General features: G+C 46.0%; 1 protein-coding gene across 4 annotated transcripts in view; it reads left to right on the top strand.

The window, feature by feature from the left end:
• Nucleotides 1-6,733: 6,733 nt before the first annotated feature.
• The window catches only part of RNF152 (ring finger protein 152), a 90,115-nt gene continuing 80,009 nt past the window's right edge, over nucleotides 6,734-16,839 (top strand). The window contains exons 1-2 of one of the 4 annotated variants that reach the window (XM_010388816.2): nucleotides 6,734-7,018; nucleotides 8,202-8,325. The gene's annotated coding sequence lies outside the window, so the exon portion shown is untranslated. Of the gene's footprint in view, nucleotides 7,023-8,201; nucleotides 8,326-16,839 lie in introns of all 4 variants that reach the window. The other 3 variants (XM_030926100.1, XM_010388817.2, XM_030926101.1) reach the window with 3 other exon arrangements.

Here is a 16,839-nt window from a genome sequence, read left to right as displayed (position 1 = left end):
AGATGCTCGGATTCCTTGAGCTTGAATGATGAGGGTAGGCAGTGGCTGAAAGCAGAGGCAGTGGGGAGGAAGAACTGCCTGAAGCTAGGTCTGGGCTTGGGGCAGGTACAGGGGTGACAGGTCCACTTGGATGGGGTGCAGGTGGATTACAGAAGAATAGATCCTGGAGAAGCTGGAGCCAAATTCTGTGGACCACCAGAGGGCAAGACATTGGATTCAGACTTGGGGGTGTCAAAACACAGTGGTGGGACCTCCTAGTTCTTTTGTTCCTTTTCTCCTTTCTCAAAGTGGCACCATTCCATGATCTGGCAGCTGGAGCAGCAGGTTTAGTTTCCAAATGAGGGGAGGGGCCAAGTGGATGCCAGGAATTTGACAGCCAATGGAAAGGAAAGATAAGGAGGACAGTTGGAACCACATGGGTGACAGAAGGTCAGCTGGAGGGAAGGTGAATAGGACAGATGGCGGAGGTGGCAGACAGTGGGGTGAGAGGGGAGCTCCACATTCCAACCCTTCCCTGGCTGATCACATGTGGTCACTCCAATCCATTAGGGAGGGTGAACACTGTCTTGTGTTGATTGTACAAGGAATGGAGCTCAGTGTATGATGATTCTCCTCTATTGTACTTATAGCAAAAACAGCAGCAATTTGCTAGTGGATGTGAGGATCTTACTCAACCCCGAACTGCACAAACATGATAAGAACACAGCAGATACCTGCTGTTTAGGAGGATGTCCAGAGGACTTTGGCATCATAGTCTGAGCTGATGTTTAGCCAGGACACACACCATAAAGGCCATACTGATTGTGTATGGCCATTGCCCAAAATGATAGGTGGAGGCCTATGCCTGCAGGTTGTTAAACATGTTGCATGGTGACTGACCATCACCCTTGGCAATGGTCACATCATTCTAGCCAACTGTTTTGGAATGTGTGTTGTGCATATCGAAGATGAGGTTACAAAAAAATACAGAGGCGGGGTGTGGGGACTCATGCCTGTAATCCTAGCACTTTGGGAGGCCGAGGTGGTTGGATCACTTGAGGTCAGGAGTTCAAGACCAGCCTGGTCAACTGGTGAAACCACGTCTCTGTTAAAAATACAAAAATTAGCTGGGTGTCGTGGCACATGCCTGTAATCCCAGCTACTTGGGAAACTGAGGCAGGAGAATTGCTTGAGCCCAGAAGGCCAAGATTGCACCACTGCACTCCAGCCTGGACGACAGTGGGAGACTCCATCTCAAAAACCAAAACCAAAACAAAACAAAACAAAATAGAGATGGCTTTGTTCAATCCACCACTACTTTTAGAAAGCAGTCTGGGTTATTTCCTATTCAAATCTTTTGAGGTTTCCAAAATACTTGAGTATTTTTTTCTAGATGAAGTTTCATTGTCCTAAGTAGCACTGGGTTCTAAATAGGAAAAAGATTAGATAGTATGTCAAATTAATACCTTTTGCATTCAGAACACCTTACCAGAATAAGAAGTCTGTTGGATTGGTTTATATAGGGCCCCAAAATAAAAACAGTTTTGAAATGTGCACTATATTGAGCAATCATTACTAGTAAACTTTCTGAGGCTAAATAAACTTAAAGATTTTTTTTTTTTTTTTTTTTTTTTTGAGATGGAGTCTTGCTCTGTTGCCTAGGCTGGAGTGTAGTGGTGTGATCTCGGCTCACTGCAGCCTCAGCCTCCAGTGTTCCAGCCATTTTCCTGCCTCAGCCTCCCTGGTAGCTGGGATTACAGGCTCATGCCACCATGCCTGGCTAATTTTTGTATTTTTAGTAGAGATGGGGTTTTACCATGTTGGCCAAGCTGGTCTCGAACTCCTGGCCTTAGGTGATCCACCTGCCTCAGCCTCCCAATGTGATAGGATTACAGGTGTGAGCCACCATGCCCAGCCTAACTTTAAGACTTCTTAGACTTTTTAAGACTTCTTAGACTTTTTAAGACTATATATACTTTAAGGTGGCTAATATCACATATGGGAAAAGTAAATTTGCAGATCAATTTGGTTTAAACATCTATTAGGAAGGATGATAATGTGTTCAGTTAAAGATGACTCTGGCTTATCACTGACAGCTTGTGAAAGTTGTCTAAACATGGGATTCCCACTTCAATGCTTTTAAACAATTTTTTGAGGTATAATTTACACACCATAAAATCCACTCGTGTTAAGTGTAGAATTCAATGATTTTTAATAGATTTACTGGGTTGTGCAACTACCACCCTAATTCAGTTTCAAGGTGCAATTTTAACATGTAAAATTCAAACATGTTGAGTAGAAAAGTCACTCTCAATATTGGGCTGGATTAGGATCTACAGGGATATCAAGCACTGAACAGGGTTTGCTTGTTTCCTCATCCCAGTTCCTCTCTCTCTCTGCCTTCTTGCCCCACTGTCGGCCTTCTTCTTAGTGTGTTAGGTGCTAAGGATCCAAGTTGAAAGATGATCTCTGCCCTCCCAGATCAGGAAGACAGTAATGAAAAGCGACTGAAGTGATCATCACATTCTTTTGTGAAAGTGTCATCCCCGACAGAAGGGCTGCCCTGGGTATTATGGGATCACATTAATCTCAGCTCCATGCCAGGTTCTCAGAGATTTAAGGGCTCAGCTCAATAAACATTTATTGGGCACCTGTGCTCCATGCTGCAGGTACAAAGATGAAGAGCTCATCCCTGCCCCAATGTAAGCAACTCTAATACAACCTCAGGTGACTCAGCATCAATCAATGTTATAGATCTGACTGACCCTGTAACCCAGTTCTAGCATCTCGACCTTTGCCCGTGGGGAAGTGCAGGCACCCCCCACTTGTTCCCTCTGATCATGGGAACAGGCTTTCCCTATTTACTGGCATGACACTTTCCTTTTCTTCCTGCAGTTCTTAGCTCAGAAAACTCCTCTTCAGGGAGGCCCTCCCTGGCCACTGATCTAAAATTTCCCCCAACACACAGACTTCATAATGCCCCAGCCCTGCTTTGTTTTCTCCCTTACCTTTTTCACTCTCCAACCTACAGATTATTTATTTATTATGGGACTAAATTCCAACTTTTTTTTTTTTTTTTTATCTTGCCCAGATTCCTATCTAAGGGGTCTGGGGGAGTCATGCCCTACAAATCATAAATTCTCATCAGATGGGTTTTATTTAACCCTGTATATCATGATTTACTTTCCAACCTGACTCTGGCATAACATTATGAGGCAAAGAAGAAAATCAAAATATTTTACCCCAAAACATGTTTCTTTGCCATATTTTGAAAAGGCCCCGCAAAGCTGTTCTTTGTGGAGGAAAATTTGCATCTGTAAAGAATCTCTGTTAACATAGCAAGATACTTTTCTTCCAGACCCTCTCAATCCTAAAGAGATTAACTAAGATCTTGAATAGGAAACATTTGTCATTTACTGTCTCTATGGGCAGCCGCTATAAGACTTCAGAAGAACTGTGGTCTCCACAATCTTGATCTTAACCTGAACATTCCCTTTCTATCTATCTCAGGTCTTTAGACAAACTCAGCCAATTGTCAACCAGAAAATGTTTAAATTCACCTATAGCCTGGAAGCCCCTGCTTTGAGTTGTTCCTCCTTTCTGGACCAATATTTCTTAAATGTATTTGATTGATGTCTCATGCCTCCCTAAAATGTATAAAACCAAGCTGTACCCCAACCACCTTGGACACATGTTCTCAGGACCTCCTGAGGGCTGTGTCATGGGCCATAGTCACTCATATCTGGCTCAGAATAAATCTCTTCAAATATTTTACAGAGTTTGACTCTTTTTGTCCACAGTTGTATTGTCTGATTCCTCCATTAGAATATAAGTTCTGTTAGGGCAGGAATTTGGGGGTGTTTTCTCTATCCTAACCCTAGGACCAGGTTCCCAGTACATAGTCCATACTCAATGAATATTTGTTGTATGAATTCACGAATATTTGGATCTTTATCTCGGTACCCAGTGCTGGGATCCCATCTTGATGGCCCATCCTTCAAGACCTGGGATGTAGCCTTGATTCCCTCTCCCTCTCCCACACATGGGCAGTGCCCAGTCTCCAGGACAATGCCAGATTCTCCCACCATGCTGCCTGCTGGCTCACAGCTCTAAACACTGCCTGGTCCTAGCGGCCTTGATCCTGGAATTTCTCACTGAAGACTCTGCTTGGACATGTTGTTGCCTGTTCCTCCTCTGACTCAAACTGTTCTTGCCCGCCCCAGTGTTGGCCTACGACCAGCCTTAAGAACTGGCCTATCCCAGTCTGCCCCAGTTAATTAACCTTCTCTGTGTGACAGCTTTACAAGACTGGACAGAAGGCAGAACACCCATGATGCTCTGTGAATTAAAATCCCAGCCAGTGGAAGCGAAAGACTAAGGATGGGGGTGGTTTTTCCACATCATGGTGAATGCTTGAATCCCCCAAATAATTGTTTCAAAAGCAGCTGAATAAAAGAGCTGAAAAATTTTGGAACAATTACTGATCCCTGAAATTAGCTTCTGAAGAGTAGTCTTTAAAGTCACTCTTGTATAATCATAACATTTCTAGGCTGAACTTTCCTAGTAAAATCTTGGGATGTTATAACTTACCTTCCTCATTCCAACTCCTTGCCAACGTCAAAGAGTTTTCAAGACCCTCATTAACTTCTCCTTAAAGTGAATTTCAGGAGCTGGGCGTGGTGGCTCATGCCTGCAATTCCAGCACTTTGGAAGGATGAGGCAGGAAGATACCTTGAGGCCAGGATCAAGACCAAACCAGAGCAACAAAGAGAGACCCCTATCTCTACAAAAACAAAAAAAAAATACAAAAATTAGCTGCGCATGGTGGTACTCCTGTAGTTTCCCAGTTACTTGGGAGGCTGAGGCAGGAGGAGGCTTGAGCCTAGGAGATCGAGGTTGTGGTGAGCCAGGATTTTGGTCACCACACTCCAGCCTGGGCAACACAGTGAGACCCTGTCTCAAAAAAAAAAAAAAAAAATTATCCCTCCTGCCCTGACGTTGAGGCTTAAAATAAAGACTCTCGAAGTCTTCTACTTCAAGATTACCTTAGGCTTCTAAAACGTGGGTACAGCTTTCACTCTTTTCAGGTGTACCAGAGGTTTTAGCTTGGGCAAACAAAGGGATAAGGATCAGTCAGATGACCATAGAAGGCAACGTTTTAATTGGGATCCCAGGGACACCTGATACCCATGCAGCTTTATCTGTTTCTAGATGACCAGTTTTATGTATGTGCTTACGGACAGCACTTTTGGAAACCCCATCAACAGGTCGTAATTGTGGGACATGACAAGGGTGCTCTGAGTACATTGAGAGTTTTATGGTAGGTTACCTAGATTCTCCATTGGTTCATAGGGTTTCCTCTGAAAAAACAAAAAAACAAAAAACAAAAAAAAAACCCCGGCGCGGTGGCTTATCTTTGTAATCCCAGCACTTTGGGAGGCCGAGGTGGGCAGATCACCTGAGGTTAGGCGTTCGAGACCAGCCTGGCCACCATGGCAAAACCTCATCTCTACTGAAAATACAATAATTAGGTGTGCATGGTGGTGGGCGCCTGTACTACCAGCTACTCGGGAAGCTGAAGCAGGAGAATCGCTTGAAGCCAGGAGTCGGAGGTTTCAGTGAACTGAGATCGCGCCACTGCACTCCAGCCTGGGGGACAGAGCGAGAGAAGGTCTCAAAAAAAGAAAAAAAAAAAAAAAAAAAGAAATCTTGGCAGAAGCATTTCAGTAAGCTACTTGGGGGAGTGAAACTGGGAGCTTTTTCCTTGCGGATACTACCGTAAGACAAAGACGGCTCCACTCCAGCAGTGGGGAAAGGCGGTAAGTACCGCCGGAATCCGTGGGGATCACACACAGCTGAGCCCTACGTTCCCTGCGGGAACGTCCGCAGGCTGAACTTCATCTGAGCTCTAGAAGCGAGTTTTAGGTTTTCATTCTGCAGGGAAATCCTTTAAGAAGGCACCAAAGGGCATGGAACCATCTTCTACCAAGGACCTTTCTCCTCCATTCTCCTATTTCGCAGTTAACTCAAGAGGCGGGAGATTTTCTCCGTGGAACAAGACATTCTAAGCACCTTCCTAGGTCGAAGTTAGGTTTTAAGGTGTGGAATAGGGTGGGCCCCGAGTTTCCGTGGGGTTCGCGCTTCCATATAACCCCTAGGACTTGCATCTCCTTACTCCCCTGCTTCTTGTCCCTCATTCGAGGGATTCAAGCAGTGGGGTGTCCATTCGGGCCTCTTTGGAAAGCGGGGCCCTACCCTGACTGGACTAGGTGAACTTTTAGGGGCAGCCAAAAAGTTTCTTCGGTGACGAGGATGCAGGGCAGCTTCTGGAAACCTGATGATCTCAGCTCCTCCCGCTCGCTGTTTGGGACCTAGGCACAGACTGGGCACCCCCCAACCCGCCCACCGCGGCCCTGGGCCCCCACCCCGACCCCGCCCCTCCTCCCGGCTGCCCCGGCCTGCTTTCACACCTGCCGCCAGCTCGGGACCCGCTTTTGCACCGTAGAGAGACGGCGTCGAGATCCTGGCCTAGGGTGGGCACCGGGGGCAAAGCCGAGGGAGCGCGCAAGAGAGGGCCGGCAGCCCCTCACCCCGGGGGAGGTGGGCGATTCGGGACTGAAGGACAGAAGTCCCGGGCCCGCCGGGCTGGGGGCGGGGAGGAGGGGGTGGAGCCGCCGGGGAGGGCGGTGCCGCGGGGAGCTGAGCCCAGCCTCTCCCCCCACCCGCTTTGGTGCCGGAGTCTCAGTGACAAAAAGCTCCCGCACGGTGCCCAGCGCCTGGCGGCGGTGTCCGACCGCGAACGCAGAGGGCGGCCAGGCAGGTGAGGGTGTCGCCCGAAGGGCCCGGCCGGGAGCTGGGGCTGCAGGCTCCGCCGCTGCGCTGTCAGCGCCTGCCCCGTGGCTCTCGGCTGGAGGAGCGGCCGCTGCCGGCCCGGGGCGCGCGTCTGGCTGAGCCGGGCGGGCGCGCCGGGACCACCTGGCGATGCTGTCGCCGCTGCCGCCGCCTCTGTAGCGAGCGCCCAAGCCTGCCACGGAGAAAGGTCGGTGAGTTTCGGTTTGTTTCTTTGCCCGCTCCGGGTCGGGGGCGCACAGAGTGGCGCGCGGGGATGTCTGCGCCCCCACGGCAGCCGCGCCGGAGCCGGGAAAGCGGGAAAGGGCAGCTGCCGCCTGCTGTAACTGGGGGGATCTTCTGGACGGCGGATGGGGTGGCGGGGCCACGGGGTCCCGGGGAGAGGAGCGCGGGGTCTGGCGGGGCGCGCGGGAGGTGGTCCCGGGAGTTGCGTGTCTCCCGAGCGCTGGCGGAGTTGAGCGGGCGGCCGTGGGGCGGGGAGCGGCGCTGTCGGCGGCTCGGCAGAGTCCTCGGATGCCCCCTGGAGCTCCGGTCCGAGGGAGCTTGCCTCGTGCCCGCGCCGCGCGCGCCCCTGGGTGTGCACGTGCGCGCGCGCTCGTCCCAGCTGCGCCCCCGGCCCGCACACACCCCAGCTCGTCGCCCCTCGGTCCCCTTGTCTCGCGCCTTCTCCACCCCTAGAAGTTGCCCCGGGGCCCCTCCTGGAAGGAGAGGACGCTGTGACGGGCAGATGTTGGGGGTCTTTTGTGCAGACACATTCGCCTGGGGCGCTTGCTCCTGAAAGGACAGCGGCAGGACAAAGCCAGCTGGACTCGTGGGGCGCTGCGCGGAAGCGGCGGTCTCCAATCCCGCCTGGGGTGGGGGCATGGCTTGGGGAGCGCTGCCCGGGTCTGGAGAGAGTAGGGAAATCGCCAAAACAGAGTGACGGTGACTTGATGAGGTAGCGGACAGGGGCAAACGAAAGAAAGATGCTCCAGATTGCCGCGCTGTGTGTCTGCGCGGGTAACTAGGCGCCCCGCATTCCCCTATGACCGGGTTACCTAGTAGATTTTGCTAGTGTGTCTTTGCCCCAAGATGTTATTCTCCACCCGCTCCGATTTCTTTTTCCTAGGGCTTACTGTTGCTAGTAGACGCTCTGCCACCAGAGGGGAACTCGTGGGCGGGGGAGACTGCGGAGGAGAGGGGAGGTGGTTATTTATCCTATAGAGACAATTAGGAGCCGTGACGCCCCCTTCTCAGCCGCCAGCCCTCCACACCTCAACCGCCTTGCTCCACCTCCCCAGTGTACCCGCTCCAGCCCCGCCGGCACGGGAGGGCGCTTGGATTTCCTTCTCTGAGGCGCGTATCTAACCCCTCCTGCATGTATTTCACTGCAGGCTGAAGAAAGCTCAGTCTCAATTGTGTTTCCTGCCTGTCAGCCTCTTGCCTCCTAAACACGTACCATTTCCACTTGATGTCATCACGCAGAAGGGGGTGAAAGAGACTCGGTGACAGATTCAGGTAACCCCCCCCACGATCTGGGTAGCCGCCTGGGTGTCTCTGGGTCATTTGGGCCGACAGTGCTGGCACAGGGCTGTTTGGGTGGTTTCTGCATCAGCATCGTTCCTATCTGTGAGAAGGTGTGGGGGCTGCTAAAACTCCAGGTTCAGAGAAAGAAATTGCAAATGACTTTATACCTTCCCTTTGAAGAAGCCATTGGAGGTAGGTGAAGGGTGAATTTGAGATTGTAGAAATCCCACCTGGTTTCCTTTGATGGGAATTTTGATATAATTAATACACAGGCGGTTGTATCTGAATGTGAGGTTTCCATAGATGCCTGCTTTCTTATCTGTAGTAATATATTTAGGCTTCAGTCTAGAGGTGGGGTATCCTTTGTTGAAAAGATGTCATTGGAAGGCTGATTGTACTTTTGCCCAGTGCTCTAATTGAGCACTGGTCAAATGAGGTGACCTTCTTATGAAATACTGTCTTTCTCCTGTTCCTTCATTGTAATAGTGTTTGTAATATTAAGAGAGACACGCTAGCAGTGAGTACTGGGAGGTGGAAGGAAGGGCTGTTGGGGGCAGCAGAAAAAGAACAGAGAAAACAGCTTGAGTGAAGTTTCCATTTAGATAGCCATGAACCAGTAGACTCTCATTCTGCATTTTATCTTTAGGTTATTGGGGCTTTTCCAAAAACTCTGGCCTGTTCTTTTCTTTCCAAGGATAGTTCTGTTTTGATGTCAGCCTAACCGGATCTGGGGTTATCTTGGTAAGAGTGCAATGAAAAAACATAACCTTCAGACTTAGCAGGACACTCCGGCATTAGCATTTTCTCCTAGAGGGCAGAGTCCTACGCATCCTACACTAGTAGCAGGGAATAAGGATGGTTATGGAAATGGGCTTTCGATTTTTCTTGTAGGAAGACAGATTGCTGAGGGCCAAAGGCTCCTGGTATACTCTCATTTACACTGCAGTAGCACCTTGGTATCTGTGACAGATTCTCTCTTCACCATTTTCCTCCAAATCCCTTGAAAAATGAAGTTAAAAACTTGAAAGATTTATTATTCACCTCTAATATAGTTTTGTTTTAGAAGGTGACTTTAAAACCATAGGTGACACTAGCATTTATCCTTCTACTACAAGCATTCAGGAGTCACTAGTAAAAGTAGTTGGGTTATCTAGTTCCAGGTGAAACAAAGGCCAGTGCTTTGCAAAGATCAGATGAGTAATATGGTGCTAAGCTAGAGGTATTTTTGACAAGTAATTTTTATGTCAGCAATAGTACAGGGTGTGTACTGTGTTGCTGCAAGAAGAAAACACATATGATGGGATAATAAGGAATATAATAGTGCAATAGAAACAAGGGTGTGGTTTTCTTTTAATAGAATAAACACTTCACACACAAAATTCCATATGGCAAAACAGTAGCCTGCGCATGTAAATGCACGTCCAAGAACAAAGATAGCCACAGTGCAGTGTTAGGTTTCATTGTGGTTTTAAATTGTGTACAGTGATAAATCATAATAAAGTGTCCATTGATGCTTAATTTTTTTTTTTTATAAGAAGGAGGCTCCCCACCCTCAGATGTGTTTAGCTTTAGGCTGGAGGATCCCTAGACACTATTAGACTGATCTTTGCCTCCAGTGCCTGCTTCCTTTCTACAATGCTCATTTATTCATTTCGCAGATGTTTATTGGCACCTGATAGATAATGGACTCTGTGATAGGTAATGGACTCAAGGGGTTGGGATTGGGTGTAGGGGGAGACACAAAATTCAACTCCCTATAGGAAGACCTGATTCTAATTAACTTCAATGGAACCTCAAGAGAGGTAGGATTGGACTTCTGGGGAGATAAAGTATGGTCATCCAGCCTTGACTTAAATGCCTTTTTCACTGAGGAGCTCACTGCTTCATAAATGGCTGTTCCTGTTGTCAGAAGGTGGCCTTTTCATTGTAGTCTTTTTAGCTGAATTCCATACAGTTCAATCCTTACATTGTTGAGGGTCATTCTGTTTTCATTTCTAATTCCCTCAGAGTTGTTTGAACCCACCTATACTGTCAGCACCCTCTGCTTTTCAAGATAGTGTTCCGTTCCTGATGAAGTTGAATTTTGAAACAAATGCTGTTTTTCCCTATTATCTGATTTAGAAAACAGATTGATGGGATGCTTTTGCAGATTTTTCTCTTTTTTAAACAGTGACGTGCCAGCAAGATAGGTGAGGTTATGCTGCAGTAACAAATACCTCCAAGTCTCCATGGCTAACTAGTTTCTTTCCTTCCCGTGCTGCATCCTGTGTGGTTGGCAGGTGGACCCTGCTCATCGTAGTCACTCAAGGACTCTGATGGAATCTTGGTCTTGATGTGAGCTTGCAAGATCATTGCAGCATTGAGAAGGAAATGCTGCAGGGTCTTGTTCTAGCAATTATGTGATCTCACCTAGAGGTGAGTTCCATCACTTTGGCCAGAACTCGACATATGACCCTGTTTAATCCCAATTCAATATTTCTTGTGCTGAAAAAGGGAGAAGTGGTTATGGGTGAGTAGCACTAGTGACTTCCACAGTGATCTAGTCTAGGTGAGGTTAGAAAGTGTGTCCTACGGGACCTAGCTCAGTGCTTGGTAGGTACTGGATATCACAAGAGTATTGACTGAATCAACAACCTGTAATTTACAACCTGTATATTTACTACTCCAACCTGTAATTTACTAATATATGGTCCGACCCCAACCTGTAATGTACTACTAATATGCTGATATATTATTTACTAACATGGTTGTACACCGGTCATCAAATAAAATAATTATAATCCTCTTTACTGATTTCAAGTGCATGTTTACTCTGAAGTGAAAGGCCATTAGGTATTTTCAAGGCTGATTCACAAGGAGGTTGTGAGCTTAGCATTATGTAATAGAGAGGTGTTACTTACAGACTTTCTCTTCCTCACCATCTGCCTCTTGTTTAAGGCTTCCTGAGTTTGTTTGGAACAGCCCAGGGTAGAAAAAGAGTGGCAATGGGCCTAGGGCCACCCAGGAGGTGGCCTCCTGCAGCAGAGACCACAGGGCAACAGATAAGATCTAAAGGGGGCAGGAATGTGTTTAGGGTAAGCTTGGGTCACCCTTTTGTTACTTTGATGTTTACAAAAAGAAATTTGGACAAGAGGTTTTTTCTGGTCACAGGACTAGTAGAACACCCAGAGAGTTTGGGGACATTTGTGCTTCCATCAGCAACTGTATTGACTAGGAGGGTGGTGAGTTTTAAAGCCTTCCTTACCTCACTCTCCCTAAAAAGAGTTGGATGCTATGGAATAGGCATTGCAAGGTGCTCTGGATTCAGCAGTTGGTGGCTTGCAGAGATTTTGCTTGGGGAAGAGCTTTTCACTCATACATCTTTGTTCACATTGTGATAACTGCATGCACAGATGAGCATTTTTAAGATTTGATAAATACCTTAAGCATAAGCATAGAATTTAACAAAATGATATTGCTTTTGGTTCAGTAATCACCTTGGCAAAGTCATTTTTATAAAGATAGCTCTCCAAATAAGGAAGTGGTATGGTAAACTATGTTAGTCTCCAAGTCACAGTGACTGAGGGGATATCAGTATCAACCTAGGGAGGCTGAGACCACCCGGCTTCATTCAAGTGATAAGATGTGGCACCCAAAGGGTTTCTGAATTGGGAGATGAGCAGCTGGGGGACCAGCAGGAAAAACCAGATATAGACCATCCAAAAACCCATTCAGGGTGCCTGGGGTTGGGCTGAGGGCCAGGCACAGACTGAGGGAGAAGGAAAATGAAGCCCTGAGGGATAGTCTTGAACTATATTTGGGAAGCCCCAAAAGGTATTTCTATATTTTCTCTGGCCTCTGCATCCCTACCACTTTAATTTCATACCCAAGTCAGCTGGTCAAGTAGAGGACACTTGTGGCCTGAAAGTGGTTTCTGGCACTGCCCATTGTGACGTCATGGAAACCGGAAAGGAAGAAGGCGTTGGTTTTCCTGCTCCTTTCCCCATGGCTTCGAGAGTTACACTGTGTGATCCTACAGTCTGACTCCATGATTGAAATCACAACTGGGATAAAGTTGGTAGAGACGCTTCTTAATTTACAGTGGGGCTACATCATCATAAGTTAAAATAAGTTAAAAATATTGTAAGTGGAAAATGCATTTAATACACCTAACCTACTGACATCACAGCTCAGCCTAGCCTACCTTAACTGTGCCCAGAACATGCACATTAGCCTACAATGGGGGCAAAATCATGTAACAAAAAGCCTATTTTGTGTTAAAGCATTGAATATCTCATGTAGTTTATTCAAAGTGAAAAACAGATGGGTTGTATAGGCACTCAAAGTACGGTTTCTACTGAAAGTGTATTGTTTTCACACCATTGTAAAGTCAAAAAATCAAAAGTCATAGGTGAAACAGTTGTAAGTAGGGAACCATCTGTGTTTGTTACATGCTTAAGGATTTTCTATTTCTAATTGACTCACTGTCATTGTAGGATTTAAAGAGGGAGGCCTCAAATAGTGTATCTGTGACCTGCATCTCCTTTGGGTGGTTCTTGACATCCATGATTTCTTGGCCTAGATCATGTTTGGCTGCTGAGGCCTGGACTGTGTTCTTTGTGGAGTTGTGAGGGGCCTGCTTGTGATCTCCTGGGAGTGGAGAGGATGGCTTACTTACCCCCTCATTGCAAACATCCTGCATGATGAAACTTACTCAAACATCACATAGACTTCCTGGGTACCTGCCTTTCATGCAAAGAAGGGGTTGAGCAAATGAAGATGTGCTGCTGGTGGGAGCAAAGTTATGAGGAAGTGGAATCTCCAAATGCTGTGTTCTGTGCTTGTATTTTCTCTTTCTACAGCCTCCTCTCTCCTGCCACTGTCGCATTCCCACCTACCAAGGAAGTGTAACCTTCCCGGCTCAGTTCTGATTTAGACATCCAGATAATCACACTTAGTGCACTCCTCACTGAGGTTTGACAAGAATTGATGAGATTTTGGTGAAAGCTTTGACAGATACTATGGAAATACGGAACATTCTTTTTTTTTTTTTTTTTTTTTTTTTTTTTTTTTTTTTTTGAGATGGAGTCTCGCTGTCACCCAGGCTAGAGTGCAGTGGGGTGTGATCTCAGCTCACTGTAACCTTTGCCTCTGGGTTCAAACAGTTCTCCTGCCTCAGCTTCTCAAGTAGCTGGGATTACTGGGATAATTGTTTTCTATTTTTAGTAGAGACAGGGTTTCACCATGTTGGCCAGGCTGGTCTTGAACTCCTGACCTTGTGATCCACCAGCCTTGGCCTCCCAAAATGCTGGGATTACAGGCGTGAGCCACTGTGCCTAGCCAGGAGCATTCTTTTTAATATTGCTGTTCTGCTCCTTAGCAGATTTACTGTTCCCCCTTAGTGACAGTTCCCACTGCCGCATCTTAGTCAAGAACCTTGTTTCTCTCTGGGCTATGACAGTGGTCTTGCTCACTTTCTGGCTTTCCCACCCTCACTCCAGTTTGGAAAATGCTGCCACTCTTAGACCACTAGGCTGATGAATCCTTCATCCCCTCACTTAATAACTTTTCGTTGCTCTTGTGGGAGGAAGCTCATATTGTTCAGTCTTGCTTTTCAAGTTTCCGCAGGTTGACCCCAAACTTCCTTTCCAACCTTGACTTTTGCTCTGCCTGACTTTAAAACTGAACATTAGCTGGGATGGTTAATCCACTGTTGCCCAAAATGTTTTTCATCGCCTCTTTCTTATTCTAGCACATTCTGTGGCCTAAAATGTCTTCCTCCTTCCTCTGCCTCTCTCCTATTGTTAAAGCCTCAGTTCAGCTCTGAACTCTTCTGAAAAATTTATCTTGATCACGTTAGCCTTTAGCAATTCTTTATAATCCAAAGTTCCCTGGCAAAATTGCCTCCATGTCTCATTTCATTCAACATTCATTCATTCATTCTACAAAGGGCACTTGTCATAGATTGTCTTGTATTATCACCTAAGATTGAAATGTCTTTTTCTTTCTGTTTAATTGCAAAGAATAGAAATTCACTCAAGCTAGTTTGCATAAAGGGAGGTAAATTGAAAAGATGTCCCAGGATGTCTTGTCATCAAGCCACATTTCCTAAGAGTTCCAGTGAATGGGACCCTTCCAGTTATCGCTCACCCTGGACCTGCTTAGCTGCAGGAGAGGGTTGGGGGCACAGTTCCTTCCAAGGGGGCCTGTGGCTGGCTGATGTAGCAATTGTGACCTGCAATTAACCTACAATGGGGGCAAAATCATGTAACAAAAAGCCTGTTTTGTATTAAAGCATCAAATATCTCTTGTAGTTTATTAACGCTGTATTGAAAGTGAAAAACAGATTGGTTGTATAGGCACTCAAGGAAATGTCAGTTCTCTTACAAGCTCCTTAAAGATGATTGGATGAGGCTTTACGCCATTGTGTATTTGCCAGCATGTTTGTACACAGGAAGGGCTCAATAAACAAATCATTGGTGACTCTTTGACAACACAGAAAATGATTTTGATTTACAGTGATTTAAAGGAATTTTAGACCCGTTAGCTTGAAGTCTCAGAGGAAGTTAAGAAGAGAGAAACTTATTTTTAAGAGCTTCCCCTACTTGCATTCATAATGATTAAATGTTGAATCAAATTAGAATGACCAGGCTGCAGTGAGTATACCAATGTTTGGGAGGTGAATGAGGGTCATCATTCTAACAAAATTAGTTATTATTCAAAGTCTGTTTTTCAACTTCCATTTGCCTCCTACTTTGCCCACAAAAAAAAAAAAAAAAAAAAAGCAAAAGAAAAAAACCTCTCATTGGTGACATATAACAGCAGCTTTAGGACTTTACAGCCCACCAGACCACCCCACAATCTAAAGGAGCAGGCATTGATGTCTGGATTTGCAATGACTGGGTGTAGCTGCCCACCACTGACCACCCCATCTCCCTTTATAATTAAGGCTTCAATGCCTTTGTGATATACATCTGTTTTTCCTCACTTCTTTTGATTGTGGAATACTCATTGACATGATAGGAACTCTTCTTTGATACTCGAAATGCTTGATCATTATGAGAGTGTTATTATGAAAGAGGGAAATAAGTTCAGCTGCTTGAAGAAAATGACCAAAAATACATTAATATTAAAAATAATACTCTCAGCTGGGTGCGGTGGCTCATGCCTGTAATCCCAGCACTTTGGGAGGCCGAAGCAGGTGGATCACTTGAGGTCAGGAGTTTGAGACCAGCCTGGCCAACATGGTGAAACCCCATCTCTACTAAAAATACAAAAATTATCCAGGCATGGTGGTGTGCACCTGTAATCCCAGCTACTTGGGAGGCTGAGCCAGGAGAATTGCTTAAACCTGGGAGGCAGAAGTTGCAGTGAGTTGAGATCATGCTACTGCACTCCAGCGTGGGGGACAGAGCGAGACTTCATCTCAACAAAACAAAACAAAACGAACAAACAAAAAAAACCACTCTCAAGTTTGAAGGGTAGTGAATGGGGTTGAGATAAATGTCTCAGGAACCAAGTATTTGTTGTGATATTCCTTTGTACTTGTGTTGTACAAGTATTTGTTGTGATATTCATTTGTACTTGTGTTGCTCTGGGGTTGATTTGCAAATTGCTTCCTCAAAGATTAATCATATGAGATTAGAAGTGGTTGGTGAGCACGTTGACAAATTTGTGTACTTTGGAGAATTTACTGCTTTGTTGCATGAGACATAGGATTACTGCTGTTTTAAGTGAGTAATAGTTAATTCAACCATGCAGTTAAAGAGGCGTCCTTAACTGGGATAACTACTTCTCCATCCACTCCCACTCCTTCGCACTGGTACTTCAGAAACTGAAGGTACAGATCCATCTATTCACCTGTGGTGGTGTGTAAAGCATCATTTGAAACACTGAGCATCAGGGATTTAAACCACTTATTGGGCAAACAATTGCATTCATTAAATGTATTTGAATGACTGGGTGTGGTGGCTCACACCTGTAGTCCCCGCACTTTGGGAGGCCGAGGCGGGCGGATCACCTGAGGTCAGGAGTTCAAGACTAGCCTGGCCAACATGGTGAAAACCTGTTTCTACTAAAAAATACAAATTAGCCAGGCATGGTGGCGGGCACCTGTAATCCTAACTACTCTGGAGGCTGAGGCAGGGAGAATTGCTTGAACCTGGGAGGTGGAGGTTGCAGTGAGCTGAGATCTTACCACTGCACTCTAGCCTGGGTGACAGAATGAGACTCTGTCTCAAAAAAAAGAAAAAAAAAAAAAAAAAAAAGAATGTTGAATGCCTATGTTTTTCCATGTATAATTCTAACAAAAATCCCTGCCTTCTAGCTTTCTGTATGTATTTAACTCATAATTTGGTTTTCCGCTTTTTTTTTTTGTAATGGCAAAGCTAAAAGGATAGAGAATAAAAGAAATGTATCTGATATTCTCTCAATTCTTGATACCTTAGCATATATGCCTGCCTTACATGGCTCTAATTCAGGTAAGTAATTATGAACTGGAATTTTAAAAAGTAAGATGGGTTTGGG

This window comes from Rhinopithecus roxellana, chromosome 21 (assembly GCF_007565055.1).
Source record: "Rhinopithecus roxellana isolate Shanxi Qingling chromosome 21, ASM756505v1, whole genome shotgun sequence".
NCBI classification, from domain to species: domain Eukaryota; kingdom Metazoa; phylum Chordata; class Mammalia; order Primates; family Cercopithecidae; genus Rhinopithecus; species Rhinopithecus roxellana.
Note: the sequence above shows the minus strand (reverse complement) of the source record. Positions and strands in the feature narration are given on the sequence as shown.